A 20,856-nucleotide genomic window follows, 5' to 3' on the forward strand; every position below is an offset into this window, starting at 1 on the left:
GCTTCCATTTTCAATCTTTGGTTTTGTTGAGCACCTGCACATTCAAAGTATTCAATTACTTGAACAATTTATCCCAGGTCTGTTTGACCTTAGGCATTTCAACACAATAAACTTCATTTAATGTCGGAAAATCTTTGTCATCTTTCACAAATATCTTATCAATTTTGACTTCAACTTTTTCATCAACTTTTGAAATCATTGGTTTCTTAACTGACCAAGTTTGACCTTTTGAAGCACCTCTTTTGTAAAAATGTGAGTCTTTTTAAACATTTTGATTTTGAACAACAACATTTGGTTTCCAAAACTGTTGAGGTTTTGTCATATCAACTGATGTTTTCCAACTTTGTGTTGTTCTGAATCTGGGTGTGTGAGAATTCCAGGTCTGTCTTGAATCGAATCTATTCGGGTTTGATTTCCAAGAAGCAAACTTATTTGTATTGTATCTCCAAGTTTGTTTCGAATCAAATCTGGTTGACCTTTGTTTCACATCCTCAGATTTTTGTTTCTCAACATTTTCAGACTTCTTTTTGTTAAAATCAACAGGTTTCAGATTTGGACACTTGCGTGCAAGATGTCCAATTTTATCACATTTGAAACATGTTCTCTTGGATACATCTTTGACCTGTGGTTGTTGCTTTTTCTTTTGAGCTAAGAACTCGTCATTAGACTGTCGTCTAAATTTTAGTTCTTTCTCTTCTTCTGAAGTTGTTCCATGAACAAAATTCATTTTTTCCTGATAACCTGGCATTTCATTTTTCTTCCCATTTTGTTTCTTCTTATAACCCAACCCAGCCTTCATTTTTTTCTTCTTGAAACCAGGTTTGTTATAAAAAGTTTTGTGACCTTTACCAGCAAACTTTGAAATTTCAGATTTTTCAATCTCAACCATTTTGAAAACTTTGTCAATCTTTTCTGAAATCACATTCTGAATCAGGAATACAACATCTAAGAATAATTTTTCCGATCCAATCATGGTATAAACCAATCCTTTTGAATCATCATTCAAACTTTTCTCGGATTTTGTGTTTCTAAGATATCCATCATGAAAATTACCTTCATTTTCATCTTGTGATTCAGAATTACCTGTTTCAACCGACTCTTCTTTCAACACACTTTCAACGACCTTACCTACCACCTCTGAATCATCAGAATCATCAGATTTGGAATCGGTTACGTCAATGTTGTCTGGCAATTGATCTACCAGGTTGAAAGCTTTTTCGACCTTTTCATCATCATAAAAGACAAACTTTTCTGGTGGTGGAACTTGATGAAACTCTGAGCCAATACCCTTCTTGTTTTGCTCAGAATCTTTTCCATCCGGTTTTATGTTGAAAATACGTTCAAGCACATATGATGACGCATGGTAACTTTTTAATTTGTTGTTACCCTGTTCTAAATCAGCAATATGACGTTTTACCCTGTTTTTCGAATATTTTCCAAACGATCTTCTTCTAGAAGAATCTGACTCCAATCATATCCTTCATCATCATGGAATACAACAAGTGCTCTTGATTTTTCTCTGGGTTTATCTTTAATCATTTTCGGCTCTTCTCTGCTTCGGTGGTAGATTGCCTTTCGGTAGTAATCGTCATTGAACGGATGTTCATTTCCACCAACTGTAGAATTATTGCATTCTCTCTTGAAATGACCTTTTTGCTTACATTTGAAGCAGGTCACTTTGGACTTGTCAAATCCAAGTTTTGTTGATGCACCACCTAATGATTGTTTCCCAGTAATCTCCATATATCTCTGAGCTCTGCGAATGCAACTTGCCAAACACTAGCGAATGTCTATGAGCTCCATTTCTTCTGGATCAATCTGGTCGTAGTCTTCTTTGGTTAACTCAGAGTTACCAATTTTGCCTGCAACTAGACCTTCATACGATTCCAAAACAGATGCAAGGAAACTCATTTGCTGCTTAGCTGCATTAATGCTCATTGCAGGAAAATTTTTCAACTTGAGAGCAATGTTACACAGTATCTCCTCTGCTTCTTTAGAACTATCTTTTGAGAGCAATGATAACCCGGATTGTAACTTGATGAACTTTTCTGTGGCTCTTTTGTCCTCTCACCACTGAATGCTGTCTTTGGTGAACTATCAGCTTTCACCAAAGGTAAATTACCTTTGTAATACAGACCAATATTATGTTGATGCGAAGAACTACTCATCTTGTTCTGCTTCTGCAACTCCAGTTCATGACTTTCAATTTTTTCTATCAAAACATCAAGAGAAATCTCATCATACAAAGCATCATTTTTCAGAATAAAACAAACGTTTGCCACTGATCAGCTCGTGGTAACGCTTCTATGATCTTATCAATGATTTCCTCTCTTGTTTTGACAATGCCAAAACGATCAAGTTCAATTTTTAAATGACCAAATCTCTCTATCATTTGCCTAACAGATTCATCTTTTAAACTATCAAACAAATCAAATTCTTTCTTTAATAAAGCAATTTTGTTTTTCTTTATTTGTTTACCCCCTCTGCCTTAACCTTTAAGGCTTCCCAGAAAGATTTTGATGACCCGTCATGTTGCAATAAAGCAAACATGTCATTTCTGATTGAAGATTGAATTAATGCAATCATTCTCTGTTCAGCTGCAAATTCGGCTTTGTCCTCTCTTGACAATTTCTTGAGTGGTAGATCTTCTCCTTTATCATCTTTTGGTCTACTGTAACCGAATTCCAAACAGAACCAACTTTCATGAGCATAAGCTTTTGCCCAGTTGATGAAACGCTCTTTCCACCATGTATAGTCTTCAATACTTTCAAGAGTTGGTGGCTTTGAATGTGTTCCATAGAAGTTGTCATGTTTAATGTTCTCATTTATCGCTTTAGTAATGGTTTTTGGTGTGACAGTTGAGATTTCGGAAGACTCGGATGTAAACGCGTTGAAGAACGTGTTGTAGAATTCTTCAGCCATGATGTGAATTTCTTGAATTATAACCTGGAGACCAAACAATCCAGCAAACACAATCAGTTTAAACAATACCAAACAATCTTGAAATAAACTGAAACTCGGTTGACGTGAAATGATCTTGATACAAGAAGTTCACTTTCAAACGAAATCAAATCTCAAATGGAATCACGTTTGGAGCGGAATCAGTCTTTTTCACACGAAATATCAACTCAAGCGGAAATACTAATTCCATGTGAACTCGTCCAAACGGAAATAACTTTGAAACGAAATTACACTAATTTCGTTTGAAATGACACTTTTTCAAGCGGAATTGTTGTTCCGTGCGGAACTACCAAACGGAATTAAACTTTGAAGCGGAATTATCCAAACGTAATTATAGTTCGAACGGAATTAGTAATTTCGTTTGAAATTACTTCAACTTTTCAAATGGAATTAAACATTCGTTTAAACGGAATTTGATGTTTGGCCCATTTTTATCATTTTTACTTCGAATTTTGATCTGATTCTCTCAAGGAGTTGTTAAAACATTGTTTCGCATGTAATGTGTGAAATTCAGTCCATTTTGACCATTAAATCTTGTTCAATTTAGAAAAGAAGGTGTAGAAGTATGAAATTCTGATGAAATCAAGCTGAATTTGATAGAACTCCTCCTCCTGAGCTCTGATACCACTTGTAGGATCGTTGTATGACGCGAAATAGTCAATCAGAAGAGTTTTAGATCCGAATCAAAGGCTGAATAAGTGAAACGGATGTGGAAACAGCTTGATACTCTTTAATATGTCTCTATTATTGATATAATAGTCTTACAGCACCTCGAGACAGTTCAGCAGCACTTCGGTACCGAATCAGAAGAACGTTACAAATGATTCCGTTCCAAGGGTATTTATAGGGATGTAATTCCGTTTGGAATTAACAGGTTCATTTCAAGCGGAATTAGCTTAAGCTAATTCCATGCGGAATTAACCATGTTAATCTCAAGCAGAATTAACTCTCGAGCGGAATTAACCATTCCAAGCGGAATTACCACCTAAGTAATTTCGTGTGGAATTACCCTAAACCTCCTAAAATCTAATTCCTCGTACTACGAGCCCTGATCTACCAATTTTATTACATGACATGATACAAGACGAAGTCAACAGACATAGTGTAGTAACATATACACTAACTAGACAATCACTAAAGCTAAGTCCCGAGATGACTGCGAAGGAGAGGTGTGAAGTCCTTAACTAGACCCCATCGGGTGTGGGTCGAACTATAATACCATACTAGCTAAGGTGGAACATCAACGAGTAAAAGTGCTAGCACATATGTATCTAGCATCGCGTATAAATATGTATGTCAGTCCTTCGCGTGTGAAAATTAGTTTAGAGCGTGTAGTGTGTTTTGATAAATGTATTTAGATATGAACGTATGTTACACCCAAAAGGTGCGTTTTAAAGCGAAAAGGGGTCAAGTATACTCACCGTGAGTGCGTAAATAGCAAACACGATCGAGATGTAGTGGGAAAGCGTCGGGTCAGCCTGCGTGTAGAAACAGAAGTGCATCAGTCTTCGATAACGTTGAACAGAGAGTCGTGCGGGGAAAACAGTGGGTCGTACGAAGCATCACTCGCATAAGGCATCACCCTTGTACGAGTTATCACTCGTACGAGTGATGGCTAGTGCGAGTCATCATCCGTAAGAGTGAATGCTCGGGCGGGTGAACTGTTTTTGTGTCAAAATCAAGTGTTTTCGAGTTGTTCTTCGGGAAATCGAGTGTTCATCCCTCCAGCCTTAGGTCACTGATCAAACCTTGAGCCGGGGAGGTCTTTTGGAGCGAGCTAGTCTTTTGTGAAAACTTGGACTGGGCCGTACGAACCCCAAGTGGTTTGTGCGAGCCAGTCCAGTTTGCACAAACGACTGTTCTTGCGTCTTCGTGCAACCGTAACTGAGTTTCGCCTGAATTGGACGTAGTTTCGAATCCTTTTCATGACGGTTTTTGACACCGCTTTGTTCCACTAACATTGAACGAAAAATATGTCACTTTAGTCCGTTTTTGTGTAAAAATCGGGTTTTAAAACAGTTTTCTTAATATAAACACTTGGTGAGTTGGAAACAACAAGGTTTTAGATCTAAGAAGCCAATGCTAACTCAGACATACTTGGTTAAGTGTAAATCTGAGTTAAAATCAGAAGGTTTTGTGAAAAAGATGAAGGTTTTCGTAAACAGAGAAGTTTGGATGAAAGGAGTGTGGAATTTATAGGGGAGGAGAAAGTGAGCAGATGAGTCTTGTGCGAGTGAATGTTCGTGCGAATGATCATTCGTACGAGTGATCATTCGTACGGCTGAGTCTTCTATGCGAGTCAAGTAGTAACACTCATCTTTTTTAGAATATAAATTCTTAACAACAAGATAGAACTAATATTTATAAGCGTTAAGCCAAAATATTTACATGAATATTTATCTTAGTAGTTACTAAATTAACAACATTCAAAAACATTGTTAAGATACATAAGTATTCCCATGACTACACAAGTTTCATTAACTACATATAACAACAAAAGTTGTGGAACAAGATCTTGATAGTGTTCGGTTCGATAGCATTGACTTGATCATCATCCACATACTTGCATCATCCTAAAAGCTGAAAATTTTAATAAATATTAGCAATAGGGGTCTTAGGTATTAGCATAATCGAAAACTACGCTCGGAAACGGATTTAATTGGCTATAATACAAGAAACTCAACTAAATCGGCTAGGCACTACCGTAGCTTACGGTAGCCACCGTAAGCTACGGTAGCCTCTGGGCATTAAGGGGTTGCCGTAAGGCAGTAAAGAACCAGTGTAACAAACTTACTCAGCACCGTAAGCTACGGTAGCCACCGTAGCTTACGGTAGCTCTCTCGCGCCCCACGTAAGCCAGTGTTTATCTGTCGCGGCCCGCCAGGAACTTAATCTGCAACAAATAGTTTGCTGTAATTACCATTTTGACCCGTTTGTTGCATTTCGCATCTTTAAACATCAAAACACGATAGGGGACATAAAAACATTAATAAAACTTATCTCTTTCCTATTTTCAACTTTTAACGTTTTCGTAGTGAAACCTATAACGATTATGCATCATCGGAAAACATGATCATGCGAATGTATTATGTTCGACATTTTTACCAATTTACCCTTTAATCCATTTTGCTCAAATCCATATGGATGGGGTATTATTTTCACAATATGTTGACCCATTTCCGTTTCCTTATCCTACTTATCACGCACTCCCATTTCCGGGTTTACGCTTTTAATATTTGATCCGTTAATAGTCTAGGTGCATAGACTTAGACTACTTACATAATGTGACTTAGTGTTTCACCCATTTCTCCTACCCATTCCTGGGTTCATTATTTTTAACATTCACGCTCCCCTAACCGGTTTGCGTGATTAATAAACTATTACCCGTTACCTGGGCTAAAGCCTACGGATAAGGTGCTCCCATTACCCGGTTTGCACCTATCCTAAATTGACCCGTTTGGTTTGCCCTTATGAAATCCATCATTTCAAGCAAACTAAACACACTCAATTTTATATTCTTGTATATCAACCAACCTCAATACAAAGACTAAATAACGATATAACGGAGCATTTAGCCACGTACCTTAGAGCTTCCCTTTCATGTGAGTGTTCGCACCGGCTTGACTTCCCGACGCCTCACTTGTGTTGCCTAAAACATACAAGCCAATCATCATTAGAACCTTTCGGCTCAAAATTTAAAGCTTGTTAATTTTGCCGAACACCATAATTTGTGTCCATTAACATCTTTTAGGCGTTTCGTCAAGCACCTTATGTGCACACTTTTTAGCTTGTCATTTTAGTTTAATTAAACCTTGGTAAATCCAAGATTCTCAACTTCACAAGCTAAATTTCTCATCCTAGCCCATATTATCATGCTATTTCATCAAGCCTAGGTTATTACTCACATAGTTCATACAATAATCTTGGGGCTTTTCATTCTAGATCAAACCCCACTTCATTATATGGCACATGACAATCCTAACACAAAATTTATCAATTAATTTACATGATTTTAGTTAGGGTTTATGATCCTACACTTAAATCACACTTCCTTGAATCATAACATCACTCAATTATTCAAGAATTTCAATTAATCAAATTTCACCCAAAATCAAACATCACCAAAATTGAAATGGTAACTTACCTAGTGTTAGACAAGTGTAGGTGATCAAGATTCTTGATACATGCACTAATAAACACCTCAATTCGACCTTCAATTGATCACTTTGGATGAAAGTAGGGTTTGGGGTGTTTCTCCTTGTCTCTGGTCGCCCCCCACACGCATACACTGATGTGTGTGGATTTTTTTTATTGTTTTAATTTTATTAAAATCAAGTTTGCCCATCTTTACAAAATCAGCCCCTCAAGTTTTTCTTGATAGACTAATGTAAATTAAACTAACACCTTTCATTTATATTTTGAGATATGGTGTTTTTAACTTCTTAATTATTTTTGGGGTGTTACAAGTCCGCCCTCCTTAAAGAGGGTTTCGTCCCCGAAACCATTTTACGCATAAAAATTATAACGCATACACGTACCAAAAAATGAAGGGTAGAGTCGTCTCATTTCTTCTTCAGACTCCCAAGTGGCGTCTGATCCTTTTCGGTGTTCCCATTTGACCTTCACTTGGTAGATTTCTTTGATCCTTAAACTCTTAACCTTATGGTCGACGATTGCAATAGGCTTTGCTATATAGTTGAGTTTGTTATCAATTTCTATATCATCGAGAGGAATATAAGCCGTTCATCCACTAACCACTTCCGTAGATGTGAGACGTGGAACGTGTTATGTATTCCGCTCAGTTCTTCTGGTAACTCTAATCGATAAGCCACTTTACCCTCCCGATCCAGGATTTTAAAAGGTCCTATGAATTGCGGGCTTAACTTTCCCAGTTTTCTAAACCGGATAATTCCCTTCCACAGAGACACCTTAAGCATTACCTTATCACCAATCTGAAATTCAATTGGCCTTCGTCTTTTATCCGCATATGATTTTTGTCGATCTTGAGCTGCCTTTAAACGGGCTCGGATCATGTCGATTTCTCGTTCATGTCCCGAATCACATCTTTATGAGCAAGCTCTCGAGGGCCTACTTCTTCCCAGCATATCGGTGTCCTACATTTTCTACCGTAAAGCATTTCATATGGGGCTCCACCAATACTTGAATGGTAGTTGTTGTTATATGAAAATTCAACTAACGGCAGATACGCATCCCAACTACCGCCGAAATCTATTATGCATGCTCGAAGCATATCTTCTAACGTGTGTATCGTTCACTCACTTTGCCCGTCGGTTTGCGGGTGATATGCGGTACTAATCAACAGCTTGGTACCCATTTGTTCTTGAAAGTCGCGCCAGAAATTTGAAGTAAACCGGGTATCTCTATCGGACACGATAGTTACCGTCACCCAGTGGCATGCTATGATCTCATTTATGTATAATTCCGACATCTTCTCAGAGGTGTAGGTTTCTCGAATAGGGATGAAGTGAGGGCTCTTGGTTAGTCTAGCTACAACTACCCAAATGTCATCAAATCCCCGAGCCGTCTTTGGCAGTTTTGTCAACAGGTCCATACTAATATGTTCCCATTTCCACTCTGGAATATCTAATGGTTGGAGTTTGCCATAAGGCTTTTGATGCTCCGCTTTAACTTGTAAACAAGTCATGCACTTCTACACGTATTTAAACACATCCCTTTATATCCCTGGCCACCAGTAGTTTTGCTTCAAATCTCTATACATTTTGGTCACTCCAGGGTGAACTGAATAATGAGACATATGAGCCTCGTCAAGTAGAAGATCCTTAACGCCGCAAGTGTTTGGGACCCAAATCCTATCGAAACGGTATTTCAACCCATTACTCCCTTCCATAAGATCTTTTACTAAGCCTTTTATGCGTTCTTTTATCCAATTCTTTTCCTTTACTACTTTGATCTGGGCTTCTCGAGTTCGTTCGAGCAAGCCTGAAGTTACTACTAATTGCATGGACTGTACTCGAATAGGAGTGTATTCTTCCTTTCGAATATGGGCATCTGCCACTACGTTAGCCTTTCCAGGGTGATAGTGGATTTCGCAGTCATAGTCCTTCACAACCTCCAACCAGCGCCTCTATCTCATATTTAACTCCTTCTGATCGAAGAAGTATTTTAAACTTTTATGGTCTGTGAAAATAATACATTTCACACCACACAAGTAATGCCTCTAGATCCTTAAGACGAACACTACCGCTGCTAGCTCGAGATCATGAGTCGGGTATTTTGTCTCGTGTGGTTTCAATTGTCTCGAGGTATACGCGATTACCTTTCCTCTTTGCATAAGCACGCACCCAAGACCTAAGTGCGATGCATCTGAATATACTATATCATGTCATCCGTGCCATCCGGTAAGGTCAACATCGTGCACAGGTTAACTTTTCCTTTAATGTTTGAAATGCCTTTTCCTGATCATCTTCCCAGACGAACTTCTCGTTCTTGTGGGTTAGCTTGGTCGAGGGCGATGCAGTCTTGGAGAAATCTTGAATGAATCTCCTGTACTAACCTGCTATCCCCACGGAACTTATAGTTTCAGATAGATTCTTTGGAGGGTTCCATTTTGACACAACTTCTACCTTAGACGGATCCACCAATATTCCCTCGGCACTCATAACATAGCCTAAGGATTTGCGCCTCTCGTAATGGGAAGGTGCGCTTTGAAAACTTCGCGTAAAGTCCTTTATGCCTAAGCGTTTCAAGTACTTCATGCGAGAGCACTCACGATCCGTTTCGCTCCTTGGACACACGAGGATATCATTGATGAATACTATCTTTGATTTGTCTAGTATCGGTTTGCGGACGTGGCTTATGAAATCCATGAAAGCCGTAGTTTCATTTGTTAATCCGAAAGGCATTATTAAGAATTTGTGATGTCCATAACGCGTTTGAAATGCCATTATCGATATGTCTCCTTCTTTACGATTAATACCAGTGCTCCCCACGGAGAAAAGCTTGGCTATATTAACCCTTTGTCGAAAAGGTCTTGCAATCTGACAACAATTCTTATAGTTCCGATTGACGCTAATCAATATGGAGTTTTGGCCACCGTCTTCGCGCCCGGAACTAATTCAATGCCAAATTCCACCTCGCATCCGGGTGGTATTCTTGTTAGATGTTTCTGGAAAACATCTTCAATTCACGTACAATGGTTACGTCTTAATTTTCTAGAGATTTTGGTCAAACCGTGTATGTAAGTCAGTTCCGCCTTACATCCATGCTAAATAAGCTTATAAGCTTCAATAAACAAGCAAATTAGGGTACTACAACTTTTCTCGCTATAATAATAACATGTTCCGCTCGGAAACATTAATTATATTTTCTTATGATTACACATTAACTTTTGCGTGATATCGAATTAGCCTATATATATACCGACTATCACTTGGATTTCTCCCACTAACATGGGAATTAGATCGACAAAGTAATCCTCATCATCAATTCTCAATTTACAGTTTCAACACATATCATAACCAACAAAACTTTTTATTATTACCTATTTCTACTTCTTAAAGCATAGGTGATTTTGTTAATGTGAATGTAGGGTGTTGAATACATCGATGTAAAACAAGAGATTTATTTGCACCCGTAGCAATTAAAATTCATGCTGAAATTGAGTTTACAAGAATATACCTGAAACAACATCAGGTTCATCTCTAGACTCTATGGCTATCATGTGGAACGACCTTGCCCTCGATTTCTGGGCATCAGACCTTGTATCAGTTGTTCCTTTGGTTCCAAGCCGCTCTGGACATTTAGACTTCTTATGTCCCATCTTATAGCATTTACCCTTGTGAATTTTTCCACATGTTTTACACTTATGTAATCCTCTTTTTGTAATTCCTTTCTTGGGAGCTTTATTAGACTTTAAGTTCCTTACGTGACTTGGATTCACATCCAACACCCTCCTTTCTTCTCTTTCTTGTAAGATACTGTCTTTCAGTTCAGTCATCATATCGTCCACCACCGACACGATTTTGGTTTGCAATCCATCGATAAACTGTGATAGACTATTTTCTAAAGCCTTTCCGACTTCCTCGGCAATCTTAGCTTTCAACTCATCGGTTATGAGGGATACAATATTGTCACTAGCACCTCCCGACATCTCCTTACTGAAATGTTGAAGGTAAATTGATAAAAATTCATTCAATCATTCTCACACTTTTACATGAGAATTTATACTCACTATTCGGCCAAGTATATAACTTTGCCTTAACCGTTTATGCTAAGTGTACTTCCCGGGTTCGAGTATATTATTATACTCCTCCCGTACACTTTAAATAACTATTTTTTCTAGTCTTTCAATTTAGGATTTACTTCAAATAGATTCTTACCGGATGTTGATCAAGCCTTGTACCGAACACATTTGTCTTTAACCTTAGCTCTGATTACCAACTAGTAACACTCATCTTTTTAGAATATAAATTCTTAACAACAAGATAGAACTAATCTTTATAAGCGTTAAGCCAAAACATTTACATGAATATTTATCTTAGTAGTTACTAAATTAACAACATTCAAAAACATCGTTAAGATACATAAGTATTCCCATGACTACACAAGTTTGATTAACTACATATAACAACAAAGGTTGTGGAACAAGATCTTGATAGTGTTCGGTTCGATAGCATTGACTTGATCATCATCCACATGCTTGCATCATCCTAAAAGCTGAAAATTTTAATAAATATTAGCAATAGGGTTCTTAGGTATTAGCATAATCGAAAACTACGCTCGGAAACGGATTTAATTGGCTACAATACAAGAAACTCAACTAAATTGGCTGGGCACTACCGTAGCTTACGGTAGCCACTGTAAGGTACGGTAGCCTTTGGGCATTAATGGGCTCCCGTAAGGCAGTAAAGAACCGGCGTAGCAAACTTACTCAGCACCGTAAGCTACGTTAGCCATCGTAGCTTACGGTAGCTCTCTCGTGCCCCGCGTAAGCCAGTGCTTATCTGTCGCGGCCCGCCAGGGACTTAATCTGCAGCAAATAGTTTGCTGTAATTGCCATTTTGACTCGTTTGTTCCATTTCGAATCTTTAAACATCAAAACACGATAGGGGACATAAAAAACATTAATAAAACTTATATCTTTCCTATTTTCAACTTTTAACGTTTTCGTAGCAAAACCTATAACAATTATGCATCATCAGAAAACATGATCATGCGAATGTATTATGTTCGACATTTTTACCAATTTACCCTTTAATCCATTTTGCTCAAATCCATATGGACGGGGTATTATTTTCACAATATGTTGACCCATTTCCGGTTTCCTTATCCAACTTATCACGCACTCCCATTTCCGGGTTTGCGCTTTTAATATTTGATCCGTTAATAGTCTAGGTGCATAGACATAGACTACTTACATAATGTGACTTGGGGTTTCACCCATTTCTCCTACCCATTCATGGGTTCATTATTTTCAACATTCACGCTCCCATTACCGGTTTGCGTGATTAATAAACTATTACCCGTTACCCGGGCTAAAGCCTACGGATAAGGTGCTCCCATTACCCGGTTTGCACCTATCCTAAATTGACCCGTTTGGTTTGCCCTTATGAAATCCATCATTTCAAGCAAACTAAACACACTCAATTTTATATTCTAGTATATCAACCAACCTCAACACAAAGACTAAATAACAATTTAATGGAGCATTTAGCCACGTACCTTAGAGCTTTCCTTTCATGTGAGTGTCCGCACCGGCTTGACGTCCCGACGCCTCACTTGCGTTGCCTAAAATATACAAGGCAATCATCATTTAAACCTTTCAGCTAATAATTTAAAGCTTGTTAATTTTGCCGAACACCACAATTTATGTCCATTAACATCTTTTAGGCGTTTCGTCAAGCACCTTATGTGCACACTTTTTAGCTAGTCATTTTAGTTTAATTAAACCTTGGTAAATCCAAGATTCTCAACTTCACAAGCTAAATTTCTCATCCTAGACCATATTATCATGCCATTACATCAAACCTAGGTTATTACTCACATAGTTCATATAATAATCTTGGGTCTTTTCATTCTAGATCAAACCCCACTTCATTATATGGCACATGACAATCCTAACACAAAATTTATCAATCAATTTACATGATTTTAGTTAGGGTTTATGATCCTACACTTAAATCACACTTCCTTGAATCATAACATCACTCAATTATTCAAGAATTTCAATTAATCGAATTTCACCCAAAATCAAACATCACCAAAACTGAAATTGTAACTTACCTAGTGTTAGACAAGTGTGGGTGATCAAGATTCTTGATACATGCACTAATAAACACCTCAATTCGACCTTCAATTGATCACTTTGGATGAAAGTAGGGTTTGGGGTGTTTTTCCTTGTCTCTGGTCGCCCCCCACACGCATACACTGATGTGTGTGTATTTTTGATTGTTTTAATTTTATTAAAATCAAGTTTGCCCATCTTTACACAATCAGCCCCTCAAGTTTTTCTTGTTAGACTAATGTAAATTAAACTAACACCTTTCATTTATATTTTGAGATATGGTGTTTTTAACTTATTAATTATTTTTGGGGTGTTACACAAGTGTCCTTGTGCGAGCCATGGTTAACTCGTACGAGTGAGTCTGGTTCGCATTTTGGCTGTTTTCGTTCGGTGTTTCGTTCGTATTAGTTAGTTTTGTTACGCTAAGCATTTTAGCGAGGCGTTAAGTGTTGAGTTGCATGTAAATGCGATGAAGCGAGTTTAAGTGAGCGAGCGAGTGAGCGTTTAAGCGAGTTGTAATACATATAAACATAAGTAATAATATATATGTAACCGCGTTTTGAGTTGCGTTGTGTTGGTGCGAGAGCGAGCGAGTATTTTAGATACTCACATGATGTAATAGTGTAAGCGAGAGCGTTATAAACGTAAGCGTTGTGAAGTGCGATATAGCGTGTTGAAATAAGCGATGTAATGCGAAAATATGCGATGTAGCGTAGTAAGCGATATAGTTCACATTATGATCCGAATCTCGGGTGCTAGGCGTAACGAGCGTGGAAGTGCGGGTTGTTACAATATATATGTAGTGTGAGGTTCGTTGGTGAACACTAAAAAAGTGGAGAACTGGGGAACACTTTTAAAAATTTAACTTAATATGTTAAAAATCAATTTTTTAAAAACAATTTCGGCGTTTCTTCTTATAAATACTTGTAGAAACATTTTTAATAAAAAAAATAAAAAACTAAAAATATAAAAAAAAACAGTTAAAAAAAGGCTAAAATTTTTTTTTCAAATTTTTTTTTTAATTTCGAATAGCTTCTACCCAATTTTTTTTAAGGAAATGTGCTGAAAAAAAGTTAAAAGAATCTGATTTTTAACATGTTAAGTACAATTTATAAGATATATATTTTTAACAGTTTTTAAACATTTTTTTTATATCTTTAGTTTTTGATTTTTTTATTAAAAATGTTTCTGCATGTATTTATAAGAAAAAAACGCCGAAAAAAAATTAGAAAAAAAAATAATTTTTAACATGTTAAGTATAATTTTTAAGAGTGTTCCCCGGTTCCCCACTTTTTTAGTGTTTCCCAATGAAACTTCCCCTATACACACACACACACACATACACACACACACATATATAATCATCTTAATGAGAATGCGACTTTAATGAAGGAGGGGTAAAATTGGAAATTATATATATATATTTTATAACATTTCTAATTTCTCCGTACGTTATCAGGTTTTTTTAAATGGCACCATAAGATCAAAAATTTTTGTTTCTTTTATTCGAGTATATTTTTATGACATAAAAGAAAGATTTAAGGTGACGTACATTTTTCAATACTACTATTTATTGTAAGGCCATATAATTGTGTAGGTTTACACTTATCTTTATCAAACGTAATTATAAGCTATTGAGCTTAGTTTTCTAGTGGGTTAGATGATATTGGATAAGCCATTTGGGCTAAATTAGTGATTTGGGCTTGTTTAGTTAAGAATGTGCATGTGTGCTGGCCTAGTCTTTAACTAGGTCATCCTATATAACTATAAATAGGGTGAGCCTAGGTCATTTTAGGGCTGCAGTTCATATTTTGTTCTTCCTAGTCTTTTTGAATCCTGTGTACCAGACGGTTCTTGGAATTCATGTGCACTTTGATTAATCAATCGATACAAGTTCTTGTTCTTCTACGCTTTTCTTAGTTTTCCGCACTTTGATTAGTGTTTTATATCCAATTGTTAAGTGTTTGGGACTTACAATTGGTATCAGAGCCTAATTAGTCTTTTGAAAGGCTTGGTCTGAATCAGATATTATTTGAAGATCGAAGAACAAAGAAACTGTTTGCATATTCGAAGAACACGAAGAACATACTTTAAGATTCGTAGAACAGTTCAAAATCCACGTTTTGATCTGTTTTGGTGGCTTGAAGTTTGTGTTTCGAGAAGATTATTGGTGGAAATAATCTCTCAAAATTAATTTTCAAATTTAACTCCTTGATTTTGGAGATTTAGTTGGTGTCAGTTATCAAAATAAGTCACTGTGCGACCAGAATTCAAAGAAGTGTACGAGCTTGAAAGTTTTTTTTTTTTTTTTTGAAAGTTAACTTTTATTCACAAGCAACCCTCAACCGAGGAAAGCCCACAAGCAAAACCCAATTACATCAGATTAAAAGAACACCAATCTCTCCAAAGAATACCTCTATTTTTTGATCTATTATAATACCAATGGAATGCTAAAACTTTTATATCTTGAAAAATATCTAAGCTTGAAAGTTAGTGTATGAATCTGTGGGTTACTGTGCGACTACATTCAAATCACTGTGTACTGCCCTTTAAGTGTGCGACAAATTAAATCATCATCTTTAATTCAAATAAAAAGTTGAAGTGTGCGGCCATTCATAGTGTACGGCTGAGAAAATCGGAGCGTGCGATCCAATTACAGTTCAAGTTCATTGTTCATCATCAACGAATTCATCTCCTTCACGTCCACTTGGTCATCTCCTCCACGTTGAACCACTAACCTGCAACACACCTTAACATCCATCGGCCATCATCACTATCAACCACTGACACCTTCACGACACCTTCAGACCACCCCGCACAGTGGCGGATCCAAGAATTTTTTTCACTGGGTTCACTTTTATAGATGTTTCAATAAAATTCAGGTCGGTTTGACGGTTCGGATCGGGTAAGGTTCATTACATAATAAAAATACGATACAAGGAACTCATACACATAAGCAAGTCAGTGGTTAATGGTGCCTTAGTTTGCGTTCTTATTCACACTAGTGTCACAAAATGTCGGCGGTTCAGGAAGTAATGTGTTCAACAAACCATGTTCAGTTCTTCTAGCTTCATTGATAATATTTTCACATGTTTGACTTGTTTTATGCAGGCAAATAAATATATATGGACTGGATGATAATAGAATTGAATTCACTGGGTATGCATTGGCACTCTACATGAATGATACAGTTATTTGGGCTAGCAAGCCATAGGTCTTCTTAAGAGAGTTAAAGATCAAAAGTGTGATCCAAACGAAAACAATAAATTTCTCTAACCAAGCAGCCAAATCAATAAATCAAACTCGGGTTCCGTAAAGCACATCACAAGACTCGAACTCGTGTTTCATAAAGGACATCACAAGCAGCCAAATCAATTAATCAAGTAAACCACCACTAAATTTCTCTAACAAAGTGTGATCAAAACAAAAACAATAATAAAAAAGAACAAAGAGAAAACTTACCGGTGATTGCAAGAACCCTAGGTTTAGCCATCTGACCCTTTCTAATTTTCCCTGATTTACCCCAAATTCCTCGGCTTTTCGCCACCAGAATCGATAACACAACCTTCTGCTTGGTTCCTTCCATTGCAGTTTCGCTAAATATTACAAACCTTCTGCTTGGTTCCTTACATTGCAGGGAGGACGGTGAGGTGGTCGCTAGAAGGAGGAGGACAACCGGAGGGAGGAGGGTGAGGGTGGAGGCGCTGTTGTTCTTGTTTGATACCTACGAGGCTGCGAGTCTGCTGTTGTGCTTTATTTTGTTGGAACCCTAAATGGGTTGTTCATTAAAGAAAAAAAAATGGAATTAAAAAAACGGTAACAAAAATTTAGTAAGTGCCTAATACGGGATTCAAACCCGGGTATCAACGGAAGAAGAACACGACTTAACTAGTGGAACCAAAACTTTTTTGTTTATGGGTTCACTTTATATTTTACTTATGGGTTCCTTTTCAGTTTTTTATATATATTTGCACTAAAAATTAAAAACCGAATGGGTTCCTGGAAAGTGGGAACCCGATGATTGTTCATAAGTCCGCCCTTAAGCCCGCACACCATCCCATCCCGCACACAATCTCGCACACCACCCGTACACCACCCCGCACACCGAACCCGCACACCTTTTCACCGTTCAAAACCGCACACTACATTTTCGAAACCGCACACTCCACTGCATCACCGTTCTTCGTTTCCACCATCGTTCATCACCAACCTTTAACCACCACTCCCACGACCAACTTAACTTTCATCAACCACTGTTCTCCTTCACGACACTATACCTGCTATCTCGTCCGTCTTCATCCTCATTCCACGTCGAACCACCATTCCATACATAACCCGACCTGCTACCACGTCTGATTTCAGCCACCAACGACACTTTACACCAGTCCGACATCTCCATCATCATCACAGCAACTTCATCACGTCCACTCGACCACCCTCTTCCACCTCCGTACCACCTCTGTTGTTCACATCATCACCGTAAACATCCAGCAACCCACGTTGACAACCGTGCACCTCCGACACCCTCCGACTACCTCCGATCACCGTTAACTCATCTCCATCTCCGCCACCATTGTCACCGAGTCATCACCATCAAACTATACTTCTCCGACGTCCACCACACCCCGCCACTCTCTGGTCACAACAACACCTTCAACGTTGCAGACATCTCTGGCATCTCCGTTCATCATCGTACAAACCTGCAACATCATTGTATCATCATCTCCGGCGACCGTAACAACTTCCGTCAATCCACAACAGTCTTTCACCTCCTCCGGTCACCTACCATATCATCTTGACACCTCCTCCACAACATAACTCTTGGAATTTTCGTGTAACTTTTAGAAAATAATTTATACTCAATTTGTCAAACAAACTGAACGCAGCGGAAAACATGTACACGAGGTTCGGTTCTAAACCGTTTCCACCAGTGATCTCATTACAATCAAAATAGGTTATAATAAAATAAAGAATCGTGACATCCAAGAAGACACCTTGGTTCAACGAACGATCTCGCTAGATGATCGTTGACCACGAAATATGATTTGTTTGTTTGAAACGATTTCAAACGAAACCTTAATCTAAAGAAAATAAAGTTCAAAACCTTACCTTATGCGTAACAGAGAAACAAATAATTTGTTTGTAAATTGTTGCTCCTGTACTTTCTTTTCTCTTGCGACAGCCGATCAAAAGAAACAAAAAATCGAAGTTCCACAAAATTGATTTTACATATATTGTTTTCTGTTTCTTTGACTTTTCGAAAAGCATGCACCAATCAAGTATGAAAACCCTTGATAATAAAAGCCTTGGCAGACCTTAAAAGACTTGGAATCCCACTTCCGTATATATCACTAAAGAGACATATATGAGGTATTCCCTTTTAATAGGTACCAAACTTTTTAATAGATAATAAAAGGATTAAGATTTGTAACTAATTACAACTCTTCACAATTATCTCATAATTATAACAATTATCTATTTTCTTCTAATTATCTAATAATTAATTATAATTAACAATTAATTATAATATTAATTCGACTCTCCGTAATTATTCTAAATAATTACTTGTTTCTTTTATTACGCTTATTGTTTCGTGATCCGGTGATTAACGATTAAAACACCGTTAAATGTTCGTTGCCCAAAGTGTAACTCTTTGGGTCGTACCTTGACGGCAACGTTAAATTATAATCGACAATTGAACATCATATCCAACAATAACAACGTCACCGTTGTTCTCAGTCGCTTATCCTCATCATCATCTCGTCCGACGATCACCACATTCTCATTCCCGTTCGCTATGCACACCGTATCCGGTAACCATGAAACCACCTCTACTGTTCCTCCACCTTCATAATCTCCGTCTTTCCACCATCCAGTTCAACACCATCCACCGCTGAAGCTATTTTTGACACTTGAAAACGAAGAAGTAGATAAAAATTTGTGACACTTGAAGTGTCGGGAATCAAAAGTTTCTAGTGGTGAAGACTTTTGCGACAATTTGTGCTGTCAGGAAAAAGAAATAAATTTGCAATTTGATATCTAACAGGCGTGAGGAGTGAGAGACATAATTTGAACCCGATTTGACTTTTAGTATTCTATTACAATTTATTAATAGTAATTAGTTAATCATTAGGTTTTAGGTTTAATAATAATAATTACCTTAATAATAATATTTATTATATTTAAAAAATTATTAATTATATATTAAAAAATTAAAAAAATTCAAAAGAGTCTGTTTTGTGAAAAAGGTTTGACAGGGTTTTGGAGGCGTAGTACAGAAAAGCTGGTTGGTGCGTGTTGCAAAGGGTTTGAGTTAGTGAGTATACGGGTTCTCTCTTTGGCTTGTGTTTTGAGGAAATAGTGTAAGGGATCCTAAGTGTACGACCTATACAAGTGTGCGGCTACGGTGTTAACGCTCCGTTTCGGTAAAACGCACATTTTCGGGAGATCACATTTCTGAGGGATCACAGTTTTGCTACTTAGAAATGTCATTTCAAATTCACGATTTCGCTCCCATTCCCACTAAGGTATGTGTAGACAATATATGTTGTACTCCTGCTTGTAGGGAAAAACTTAGTGGGTACAAAGAGCTGGCAGACTTGCTCGTTATGCAACTTAAAATGTCCAAATCTGATGAATATCAGACTAAAAAGAAAATAAATGCATATAAGGATATGGTAGAGATGCATAAGCGTGATATCCGCAAGTTGCGTAACGATCTGAGTGAGGCACGATGTAGATATCTCCACTTCAAAAAACAGTCTGAAAAACTAATTGTTGAACTTGATAATTTAAAATCAACTTTTGAAAACATAGAGTTTAATTTCAAAAAAAATTGACGTGTCTAGTGAGAAAGTTGAGAAAATGATTAATCAACAGTTAAAATATAGTAAAAAGGAAGTGAGGAATAAAGGATTGGGATTTGTATGCATACCTCCACCATACAATCACAATTACTCCTCAATTCCCATGACCGAAGAGGAGATAGACAATTTGCCTGATATGGAATATGGGAAGCTCGGGGATAGGAAGGTTGAGCCTATTAAGCCGAAGAAAGTCAAAATCATAAGGCCAGATAAAACCGAAATTATTCTAGAAAAACATGCGTTTAATAAAACTTTCGTGAAACCTGCTGAAGTTTCAAACCAAACCAAGACTCTAAATTTAGAGAATAACGCGAATATTGACAAACACTTTCAAGTATTAGATAATGTTGAACCATGTTTTTCTCAAAATTCACCTGAAGTACAACAACAAGAGAAAGAGTCAGAAACAAAATCTCTCAACTTCGAGTTTGGTATGATGAGAGGCTTTGCTGAATTTACAAAAGAGTTTAAGTCTAGTGAATCCAGTTGTGAGTCTTCTAAAGCAGCTAACTCAGCAGCAAAGGATTCAGCAGAGCCACTACAAAAGGAAGGTAACTCAAGTGGTTCAGCTGAATCTAGCAGTGAAATAGTGACCGAGCCTACAACGTCTGAAATTGAAACATCAAGGCCAGTCCCTGATTTTAAGTGTGTGAATGTTACTGATGCTTCTACTTCATGTGTAGATGAGGTAATAATTGTAACAACCCGACTTTTCGGATCGTTACCTGTTTGCTTTCACTTCAAATTGTAATTGTCTTGTATTCC

At 37.4% G+C, this 20,856-nt stretch overlaps 1 long non-coding RNA gene across 1 annotated transcript; it reads right to left on the reverse strand.

The window, feature by feature from the left end:
- Positions 1-11,424: 11,424 nt before the first annotated feature.
- LOC110908429 lies at positions 11,425-17,010 on the reverse strand. The gene is made up of 3 exons (XR_002574588.2): positions 16,688-17,010; positions 12,664-12,729; positions 11,425-11,658 (listed from the first exon to the last, which is right to left on the reverse strand). It is a non-coding gene; the product is annotated as an uncharacterized LOC110908429 (long non-coding RNA).
- Between the last annotated feature and the right edge of the window lie 3,846 nt (positions 17,011-20,856).

Source organism: Helianthus annuus, chromosome 14 (assembly GCF_002127325.2).
Source record: "Helianthus annuus cultivar XRQ/B chromosome 14, HanXRQr2.0-SUNRISE, whole genome shotgun sequence".
NCBI lineage: Eukaryota > Viridiplantae > Streptophyta > Magnoliopsida > Asterales > Asteraceae > Helianthus > Helianthus annuus.